This window comes from Sinocyclocheilus anshuiensis, unplaced genomic scaffold (assembly GCF_001515605.1).
Source record: "Sinocyclocheilus anshuiensis isolate Anshui unplaced genomic scaffold, SAMN03320099.WGS_v1.1 scaffold843, whole genome shotgun sequence".
NCBI lineage: Eukaryota > Metazoa > Chordata > Actinopteri > Cypriniformes > Cyprinidae > Sinocyclocheilus > Sinocyclocheilus anshuiensis.
The window spans coordinates 244,928-256,100 of NW_015547670.1; positions in this window are offsets into that span (position 1 = coordinate 244,928).

Below are 11,173 nucleotides of genomic sequence, written 5' to 3' on the forward strand. Positions count from 1 at the left end.
GTTTCCTAAATATCTGCAAACATATTATATTTTTCTGCTTTAGTAATGTCAAAAAAAATTACAGCACTTTTTATATTTTGAATTAGATTATATTTTTATATTTCCTGCTTTCCTAATTTTTAGCTAAAGTTTTAATAATGGTGTGTTTTTATATTTTTATTCGTTTTTTTTGTTTTTAAATATGCCTCTATAGTTTTTATTTTCAGGTATAGTTTATTTTCAGGTTTAGTTTTAGGTATTTCATTACATAAAGTTAAACTAAATTAAAATGAGAAATGTTACCTTGGAAACTAGCTGAAATAGTTTTTTTTTATATATATTTCATTATATTTCAGTTAACATTTATTTTATTTCAAGTAACAATTTTTTATGATTTTAGTTTTAGTTAATTATGATAACCTTGGTTTAGTCAAGTCACCTTTATTTATGTAGCGCTTTATACAAAAAAGATTGTTTCAAAGCAGCTTCATAGTAATAAACAGGAAAATAATAGAATCAATGATGCAAAATTCAAATATTAGTCAAATTCTGCCCCAAAAAGGCTCTAAAAAGTCAATAGTGTCATTATTCAGCTCAGTGTAGATTTACAGTAGTTCTGTACAATAACTGTAAAGTCCATCAATTATGAAACAAATTCAGTTCAGCTATAAGCAGCTCTACAGATGTCAGTAGTGTCATTATTGAGCTCAAGTAAGTTCAATGTTGTTTCAGTTCAATAACAATGTAGATTATTCGGAATTTGTCCATTTTGAAACATTTGATTCAGTAAAAAAAAACTGGTAATTCGCTGGTTTACCAGATACCATGTTCCAAAAACCACATAAACTGGCATGACCAGCTGATAGCTTGTTTGTCGCTGGTCTAAGATTGTTCCAAAACACAGCAACCAGCTTAAGCTGGATTTTCCAGCAGGGCTTTGGTGCTTATTTGGTTTGGACAGTGACTGAGCTCTCTCTATTTATCCCCATGATGTACCGCAGGGGCCAAATTCAGCAGTGCCTCAGTTCACTGGCAGTCTTGACCCTTTGCAGTGTTCCAGGCTCATGTTCCTTCTGTTAGTTCCACCACATACCTGCACCTCAGAGATTCAGTGTTTGGAGTCGTGGACAACATGCCCAAATCGGGCAAAGATCTCCTCTGCTCGTGGACGATAATAGCAAATGGCAGCATGTTTCTTTATTTTATTTTATCTTTTTTTTTTTTTTTTTTTTTTTTAATTCTTTTTTGTACGATAAACTCTACCTCTGGTTTGTGCTTGTGCAGGGAGCCAGTGTAGACAGGAGCAGGTCCAACATGTAAATGCACCTTAGATAAAGTTTATTTTGACTGACGTGGTTCAGAGAAGATTGACTCACCAGCTGTTCAGAATGAGCTGTGAGATTTTTCATTGCTCTTGGTTTCATGTTAAGCATATTTGCTAGACTCTCAGACATAAATCATCAAAGAATGCATACTCATTATTCTCTTAAAAGAAATAATGGCCCTTTTCATAGTCGGCTATGGCTGACTTCCATTCAGTTTAGAAGTTTGAAGTAAAAAAGTGTGCAGTATTAATTTTGCCAGGAAAGTAGTGATGAGCTTTCTATATACGGCAATATTTGTATATATATATATATATATGAATGAAGTATCATATGTAAATTATTATTGTTAGGGAATCATATGAAGGTTTTTGCACTGAAATACCACATGCAAAGTGGCTCAACTTTATTTGCACAAAAATGTGCAAGTTGTTGAGTTTATTCTTTGTAATCTTGTAGCATTCATTCACTAAGTTATATCAAGAATCCAATTAAATATTTAGCATTGGATGGGACTAAAGTTAACAGAGAACTGGTCATTGAAAAACCCATATTGATTGAGAACATGTCCCTCTAGTCTTGAGATTAGTGCTCAGTGTCTGTGGTGATTGTGGCTCTGGGAAAAAAAAGAGAAAATGTGCAGTTTAAAGGAAAACAGGCAAGCTTGTATTGTGAATGCAGGGCATATTTGCTTTTCCATCATTTTATTAATGCATTATTAAAATTGTATTATTAATATTGTTTGAAACAGTTTGGGGTTGGTAAGATTTTTTTTTTTTTATGTCTTTGAAAGAAGTCTCTTACGCTCACCAAAGCTGCATTTATTTGATCAAAAAGACAGTAAAAAAGAAAAAAAAAAGTCATATTCTGAAATATTATTACAATTTAAAATACATGTTTCCTATTTTGATAAGTTTTAAAATGTAATTTATTCCTGTGAGGGTAAAGCTGAATTTTTAGCAGACATTATTCCAATCTTCAGTGTCACAAGTCTTTACTGTCACTTACTGAGTTCTTACTGACCTCAAACTGTACAGTATGAGAAGCCAAAAACAATCATGATCAGGGCAACTGAGAGTGTCTGTTGCATACATGATTTTTTTTTTCAAACAAGCACTTTTTCAAATTAGTTATAAATAATTGTATTTAATTATTTATTTGAAGTACATTTTTCTACCTGTTTTTCCGCCACCATATTCTGTCATTATTCATCTGTCCATATTTTTCACCATTTCTGCCCCATAGAATCAAATGGGCTTTTTTTTTTTTTTTTTTTTTTTTTGCTGCTTTGACTTGATGTACAAACACATTTTTGCATGTAAAACGAGCAAACGGAGCTTGTGGATTTGCTGTCTAGTTTTTAACTGCCCCATCCTTCAGTAACAGCCTCTTTGGAAAATGCATTACTTAAACAATCAGAGCAAACCTGGACTGAAATTATTGGGGACCTTGTTAAAAACCAGCTATAACTGCATTGAGATAAACAGCCTCCTTGAGCTATCCTACTTCATCTGTCATTCCTCACTGTGACTGGACAGGCAACTTTCTGAATGCTGAATGAGCATCACTGCCATTTCAAAGTGAGTGTAATATGTTGGTTTAAGAAGGTTTCATAATTATCTGTTTTGCACCTCGGTTGCTTCTTCATTATTCATGATACAACCTCTTTAACTGTCTGTTCATTGTCTTTAATTTCCCCATTTTATTTACAGTTCCCTGCCTGTCCAAACTTACTGTAACCTACCTATGAGCTTCTCAGCTCAGTTCTGACAGCCACTCATCTGATCTGTAGCCTGGTAGTGTTCATAGATCTCCTGTGCTGCTGCCTTCATGTTTCACTGCTGTGGCGATACCCACCCTGGCGCTGATCCATCAGGACTGTGGACTTCTGTAAATTGTACATGACTTGCACTAATAATGCATGAGAGTCTTTCTGTCTTCATATGGACTTCAGTCTTTAGTAAGTGAATGTCTGTAGTTGTTGTAAGTGAATGTCTCCTAAGCTGTTGGGAGTTGGGAAGGTGATTTTGAAGAAATGTGTGATTAAGTCATCATTAACCTGTTCATAACCCTTTTGTTTTCTGTCATATGATATATTTTGAGAACAATGTACAGTTGGACTTGGAATGTGAAAAATCGGCATTTCTGGAATAGATTTGATTTATATTAACATTTTTATTTAGAATCCGGAACATGTTTTAAGAAAGTCCATCTTGGTTTTGAGTTCATGTTGATTGTTTGTTGGGCTAGAAAGTGACAAGTTGCTCAGGAAAGATTTCACAAGTAAATCTGCCAAACCTCTCTCACCCACAGTCCTTACATTTTGACATAACAGAAATTAAAATCTGAAATATTTCTTGGCCTGGTTTGACTGACTGATTTCAACTCTAATGATGGAGTGTGAGGGGCCCTTCAGTATTTATAATATTTAGTCTGAAAGGGCCCCAGGCTGATCCATACAAATCAGTAAAACATGACATAAAAATCTAAGTTACATTAAAAAGACATACAGTGGGTACGGAAAGTATTCAGACCCCCTTAAATTTTGTTTATATGGACAAGCCTGCTATTTTAGACCGCTTGTATATAATTCATAAAACAGTGTCAGGCAGAGTGTCTAGCATCATTTCATGAGTTTTCCACAATACTTACTTTTCATTTACATCAACAAATATTGGGCGTGTATGACTGCATGGGTAAGATGGAAAATCCTACATGTCTCCTATATTAAAAACATTACGTGTTTTAAAAAGTACTTTGATATGGCAAAATGTAAATACTAGTTTTGTAATGTATATTATATTGTTTTGAACAAACTGTGTAGAGAAAACACTGGAGTATGATTTAAAAGGGGAAAAAAGTCAAATGTTCATGTCTTCCTTATGTAGAATCATAACTTTCCATTAACTGTTAATGACTTCTGTTATAAATATTATAAAATCTCTGGCTCATTGCTGCTGCAGAGACAAATGTGTTTTATTATCTGTACTAATATACCTTGAAATGGAGAATATGTAACAAAGCAGCAAATATTTGTTTTGCTGTTTGTTTATTACTGTTATGTTGCATTCAAATACTGTATATTTAAAAAAAGTGTTTTATACCATTTATATAAAAAATATATATATTTATCCCAAGATTTCTGAATGTGAGCAGGTTTTTAAAAAGAGCTATTGTCTTCTCCTTTTATCCAGAATGCCAACAGAAATAAAATGTTTTGTTGTTCCTCTGGAAACGGAGATCAGCCGAGTTTTTTCCCTTCACACACACAGACAGCGCTAAAATGAAAACAGACTGATTTCTGGGCATGTGTGAGCTCGGTTCACAAACTACAAGGCAGGTTCATCATTTTGTTCAATCTCAACAGGCTAATTTAAGGTCCAGCTCACACACTCTCCAAAAAGTCATTCTTTCCCATAAGACATTAAGCGGCATTACTGGCTAGTGAAGAAGTCATATATTCTTATTTGAGAGGAAATGGTATTGCCCTTGATGTGACACGAGTATTCTGCACCAGAGACGGAGGATTAGAGTTATGACTTTGGCAAACCCAGGCTGTGTTTGGTTCTGCAGTTTTATGGGGCATTTGCATTGGGTCTGTTCTTCCTCCAGGATATTAGTGCAGAGGAACAGATTTACCTGCTGATAAAGCAAAGCCTTGTGATTTTCAAATGGCAACGAGTAAAAATGATTTGCTCCATGAGGATTGTTCGGAAAAATATATACAATTGAAATCACTCAGTAAACGCTTTGTTTCTCTGAGAATAATTTTAAGATGCATTCTAAGAGATTTCATGGTGAAATAGTGTAACATCCAGTACAATTTTAAACATGTTGCATTTACACACAAAAATACATTTAAAGAATATTATGGATTAAAAACAACGTTACTATATATATATATACACTACTATACATAATATACAGTGGGTACGGAAAGTATTCAGACCCCCTTCAATTTTTCACTCTTTGTTATATTGCTATTCTTGAAATTGAGATTTATACATCACCTGAAAGCTGAATAAATAAGCTTTCCATTGATGTATGGTTTGTTAGCAATGCATATTACTAATGAAAATAAATATTTGATATATTTATGGTAGGAAATTTACAAAATATCTTCATGGAACATGATCTTTACTTAATATCCTAATGATTTTTGGCATAAAAGAAAAATCAATAATTTTGACCCATACAATGTATTGTTGGCTATTGCTACAAATATACCCCAGCTACTTAAGACTGGTTTTGTGGTCCAGGGTCACATGTAGTATTACTATATATATACACACACACACACACAAACACTACCGGTCAAAAGATTTAGATAGAAAATTCAATGTTGAAAACAGTAGTGTACAACTACTTTTTTTTTCCAGGATTCTTTGATGAAAGAGAGTTCAAAAGAACAGCATTTAGCTGAAAAAGAAAGCTTTTGTAACATTATACACTACTGTTCAAAAGTTTGGGATCAGAAAGAATTTTCTTCTTTTTTTTTTAACTTTTTTTAATTAAAGAAATTAAGAAATTCATATTTTTATTTAGCAAGCATGCATTAATTGATCAAAAGTGACAATGAGAATTTATAATGTTACAGAAGCTTTCTATTTCAGCTAAAGTGTTCTTTTTTAATTTCTATTCATCAACGAATCCTGAAAAAATTTTACACAACTTTTTTCAACATTGATAATAATCAGAAATATTTCTTGAGCACCAAATCAGCATATTAGAATGATTTCTGAAGGATCATGTGGCACTGAAGACTGGAGTAATGGCTGCTGAAAATTCAGCTTTGCCAACACAGGAATATATGTGTATGTGTGTGTGTATAAATACAAACATCTAAACTATCTAATTTTTTTTTTCTTTTTCTATTTGATGATGCTAGTGGTGCAGAAATAAAAAAACTTTACCTTTAAATTTACAAATGGTCATCAAACATTTTTGTTATTGCTGCAACATCTCTAGGGAAAAGCAGATAGCGTGGTAATTTAAAGAAAGGTTACTTAAAACCCTAAAGTCATATCGTTTTGGACACTGATAAAAGAAAACAAAATAAGCAAATATAATGAATTTAAGGCCTAAGTGCAATGTGAGCAAGAGTTTTTCCATGAGCGTATTTACTCATATTCCCCACCGGTAAACACGCAGATCATGGTCAGCAGATGAAAGACTTATTGAAATGCCCTTGATTTCACATTTAAAAAGCAAACGTCATCCTCTTTGTCAACCAAGGGGAGAATTAAAATCAATCCTGTGTTAGAACACAGGCCAGCTCTGCGTTCTGGACTTTTAAAAACAGAGGAATGAAATAGAAGAAATAAAGCAGGCAGAGGCTGAAAGACTTATTGTTTTCTGAGAAGCAGACATCATCATATATGCTAAATATATCAGATTTTGTTATACATTCTTGTAAGGTCACTTTAAATAAAGTGACAATCATTTTGGAACTTCCAGGAAATGTTGCATTAAAAAGATTCTATTTTCTGTCAGGAACAGAGATGGATGAGCCAGTGAAGTGCACTGCAATTAGTATAAATGATCTAATTTTGGCTCCTTAATGAACAAAACCTTCCTGACTAAATCATCCTGTGAAATCAATGTCATAATGAAAATACAAAGTCTTACAATATTTTCCTGAACAATTGACTTTAAAGAACACAATTTATTAAATTATATAAAATCTTGCTCACACTTGTCAGTCATCCATGATTTTGATTCTTTAAATATTAAAACTTTACTAAATACATTTAAGGCTTAAAAATTGTATATTACTTATAAGTATTATTATAAATATATAAATAATTATATTTTAAATATTTTTATTAATATTTATGATACTTTTTATATGTACATTCATTCACATTTATACATATACAATATTTACATTATTACTATTTTAAAAGATCATAATGATTATTTTGCTGCTCAACACTACACGCATATGTATTTACATTATCTTCAAATCTAGTGATCCAAGCACGTCTCGGTTGAATTTTCCCCTTTACTGTGGCCGATTGGGATGTGATCACATCTACATGTGCAGCACATTCAGTACAGAGTGTGAATGAGATCTTAACAGAAGGAAAACTGCAATTCTTCACGCTTCTGATTGTTACATGGCAGTTTAATTGTGATCATGATCCTTTCAATCTTCATGGCACATTTCATTTTTTATTTAAACACTCAGCCTGCAGAGCTTTCATAAGACAGGATGAACACAATACAGTCTCCATGACGTTTCTCTTTCATTTCTGGCCGGATTTAGTGTCTGCAAATATTATGGTTTGGCTGAATTTAGATCAGCCCTTTCACATGCTGGCCATGTTGGCTTTGGCTAACAGTGTTCAGCCTCAAAGACTAGCGCTGAATGTGTTGCGTCTGTTGTAGGATGCAACATCTAGTGTACACAATGTAAATATGTGCTTTTGCAATAAGTTCTGTTGTCAGATACATTTAGCAATGCTATGAAAGGGAGGGTCTAATTCAAGGCTACAGCCTGTTGTTTGTTTCAGAGGAAGATGTTGACCTGTTCAATGCCTTTGACTCATTGCCAGTCAAAAACAATCTTTCGGCCACACACTATGACTGAAAAACATTGTGCAAACTGCTTAAAAAATTCCTAACCCCTCCTGTAATTGACCATGTTCATGTTAACCAGTGTCAAATGGGATTAAAATATGAATATTGGTCAAAAAAAAAAAAAAGAATGAATAATATCCAAAAACATCAAGCAAGAGTATTACATGAAAGCTGACCAAAACTATCCTTGAATTATTTTAATCAACCCAATGGGTTTCATAAATGCCCAAACAAATAAACAGGGATCAGAAGAAAAAGTCCAGAAGATTTAATTCTTTAATCCATCACAGCCAAGTGTCCTCAAGTGCTTTATTTATGAAAAGGAGCCATTTTGGTTTGGCCTATTTGCTATGTGAGGAACGCCAATGGCAGCAAACAATGGCAGTCAGTGATGTTCAGACCTCCCAAACTGAGTTACAGTATTCCTCCATCTCCATCTACAAACTATCAGCACCCATTTTAATCCCATTCTCTTCAACGTCTAGTGCTCGCTCTTTTTCAACCCCATCAATAGTTTATCAGCGCAGCACAGTTTTGAAGCAGGAAAGAACGGCGAGAGAGAACCGAAGAACTGGCCAGGAGATGAATAATAGATTTGAATATGATTATGACTCTATTCTTGCCTCCACCAACTACAGTATATGGCCAAAAGTATATGAACACCCAAAGAACACACCCATATGTGCTTTTAAAAAGTTGATATCATAACATGGGCATTAATATAAGGAGTTGATGCTCCTTAAAAACTCATGTTCAGTGGAATTAAAGGGTCATTCCCATTCATTTGAAGATGGTGTTCACATACCTCTGGCCATGCAGTGTTATGCTTTTTCTACAACATATACTTGTTTGAAAAATGTGCCTCTATAGCGCCAACATTTTTGCAAAACTCCTAAAACATAGCTATACATACAAATCAGTGCAGTTTTCCTTTGAAATAAACACTAGTGCCAGTAAAACACCAACAACCTTTTTTCCCCCCACAAATTATGACTACGGGGCAGATTATCAATAAACAAAGATGTTACAGCTTTAAAACACTTTTACCATATAATGTACCATTTGTAAACTAATAACCAGCTCCATATGGCTTTTCTGACATAGTAAACTTGCTCGGTAGCTCACCCGGTACAGCATTGCACTTGCAATGCGTAGCACTCGGGTATGAATTTCATGAAACACAAGTCACAAAGCTTGATAAAAGAACACAAATATTTTAGAAGCAAGCTAAAATGGCATGGATGCAATGTGTTTTTATCTCATGTTTCTTTTGTTTGCACTATTGGTTAGGTTTAGGGCAGCTTTAGTGTAGATGGTTCATTAGTTTCAAATGTGATTGAGCATTAACCTTTTAGCACCAATCACCAGACATTTAATTTGCTAACTGCTGCAATATGTGCAACAACCAATGTAATAAATTTTGCCACATTCACATTCATCTGTTTCTAAAAAACTCAACGTGCTTTTAGCGTCTCTCACTGGACATTGGTCTTTGAAAGTGATGTGAAACGTGCGAGAACCAATGTCATATAATTTTGTAGTAATGTCAACTAACAGGTCAAGACTCACTTTCGCTAGTCTCACAGAACCATACTTCATAATGTGAAAAAACAAAGCACAGATAGATGTATTTATCTCTCTCTGTAGTGTTAGGTCATTCTCCCTTCTCAAGAAACCATGATGTGGCTAGGACCTTTAATAAATGGAAAAGGAATAAAAATCATCCTGATGAGAAGCTGACCTGAGGGAGATGTCTTTCAGAGTAGTGTCTACGTCTCTCATCTATCTTGCTGGCTGGTTGCCCAGTAATGGCCAGAGGAGAGCACCTGGGTAAACAGGTACGTCAGTGGTATGAGTTCCGCTAGTACTGAACCATGGGACCCATGGCCCAGTGCCGCCCGTCATACCCTTCACCCTTTTAAACCCAGACCCAGCCTTTGGAATCTAATGTTGCATTCAAACACAACAAACACATAGCGATCTCACATCTCAACAGACTTGGATTGTTTGCTTTCCTCTCCCAGATTTGATCTTGCTCCAGTTTTCATTCTCTTTCTTTCTTTATCTCTTTGCCTCTCGGGCTAACTTGGAGGCTGAACATCTCAAATATGTATTGAATACTTGAGTCAGCCCCTACAAGAAAGCAAGCTGTAACAGCCTCGGTTAACCCGTGTGCCCAATGCTGTCCGAGACACAGACCTGCTCTTCTCAAAGTGACCCCTCCATACACCTGCTGAAGTTTGTGTTTGCTTTGGAGATGCCGAGACACTGAATAAACATACAAACCACTTGGTTCATGAACGCATATATTTGTTTTGTTTAAAATTTATGGTTTTGTGAGAATCATCACAAATAAAGTTGTTCCCATAAAAAAAGTTTTCAACCAGGTGTCCCTGTGTCAGGAAAATTGACCTGTTTTGTTGTGTTTTCTCCCATGTGCTCCCTGTGACCCAGTTTTTCCCCTCTCGTTGATTAGTCATTTGATTCACCTGTGTCTTGTAATTACCCCTCGTTAAGCCCTGTATTTTATTTTTGTCTGCTCCATGATTCCTTGTCCGGTATTGTTCCGTCTCCTGATGTGCTACGTGTGTGTTCCTGCCTGCCCTGTGTTACCCCTGTTTAGATTATTAAAGACTGTTATTCATGACTCTCCTTCGTCTCCGCGTTCCTCGCTCCTACACAGTAGATAACCGTGACAGAATACCGGACCAGGAAAAACTTTGATTTGATTTCGTTTTTTTTGTACAGTGTTTTTTTGTTTCCCGTGTTTTTCCTCCATGGATCCCCTCGCCGCTTTGTTCACCTCCCTAGCCCGTAAGGACCTGCCCTTCTTGGAGTATGCGGTTGAGTTCAGCCAGTTTGCCATTTTAACGGCGTTCGACGACGCTGCGCTGAACTCACTGTTCTGGATCGGGGCTAATTACCACCGCCCCATCGACCTGCCAGAAACCACTGGACTGTGCTGGAGACCCAATCCAGAGCACAGCCCCCCATCATCCCGCTGCACGGAGCGCAAGCCTGAGCCCACGGATGACGGAGAGCCCAAGCCTGCCGCGACTGACGAGCCATCGCCGCATGGAGCAACAGAGCTGCTTCGAAGGGGACCTTATAGACTGGGAGCCAGATATATATGCGGACATGCCCATTCTCCTCCCACCTTCCGCGGACTTACCAATCTGCCCTGAACTGTCTGCCAGCCCTGTTGTTCCCCTGTCTGACGCGCTCCCGGTGCTGGGAGTCACGATTTGGTGTGTGTGGGCAGTGCACACCAGCCCTGAGAGCCTGGAGGC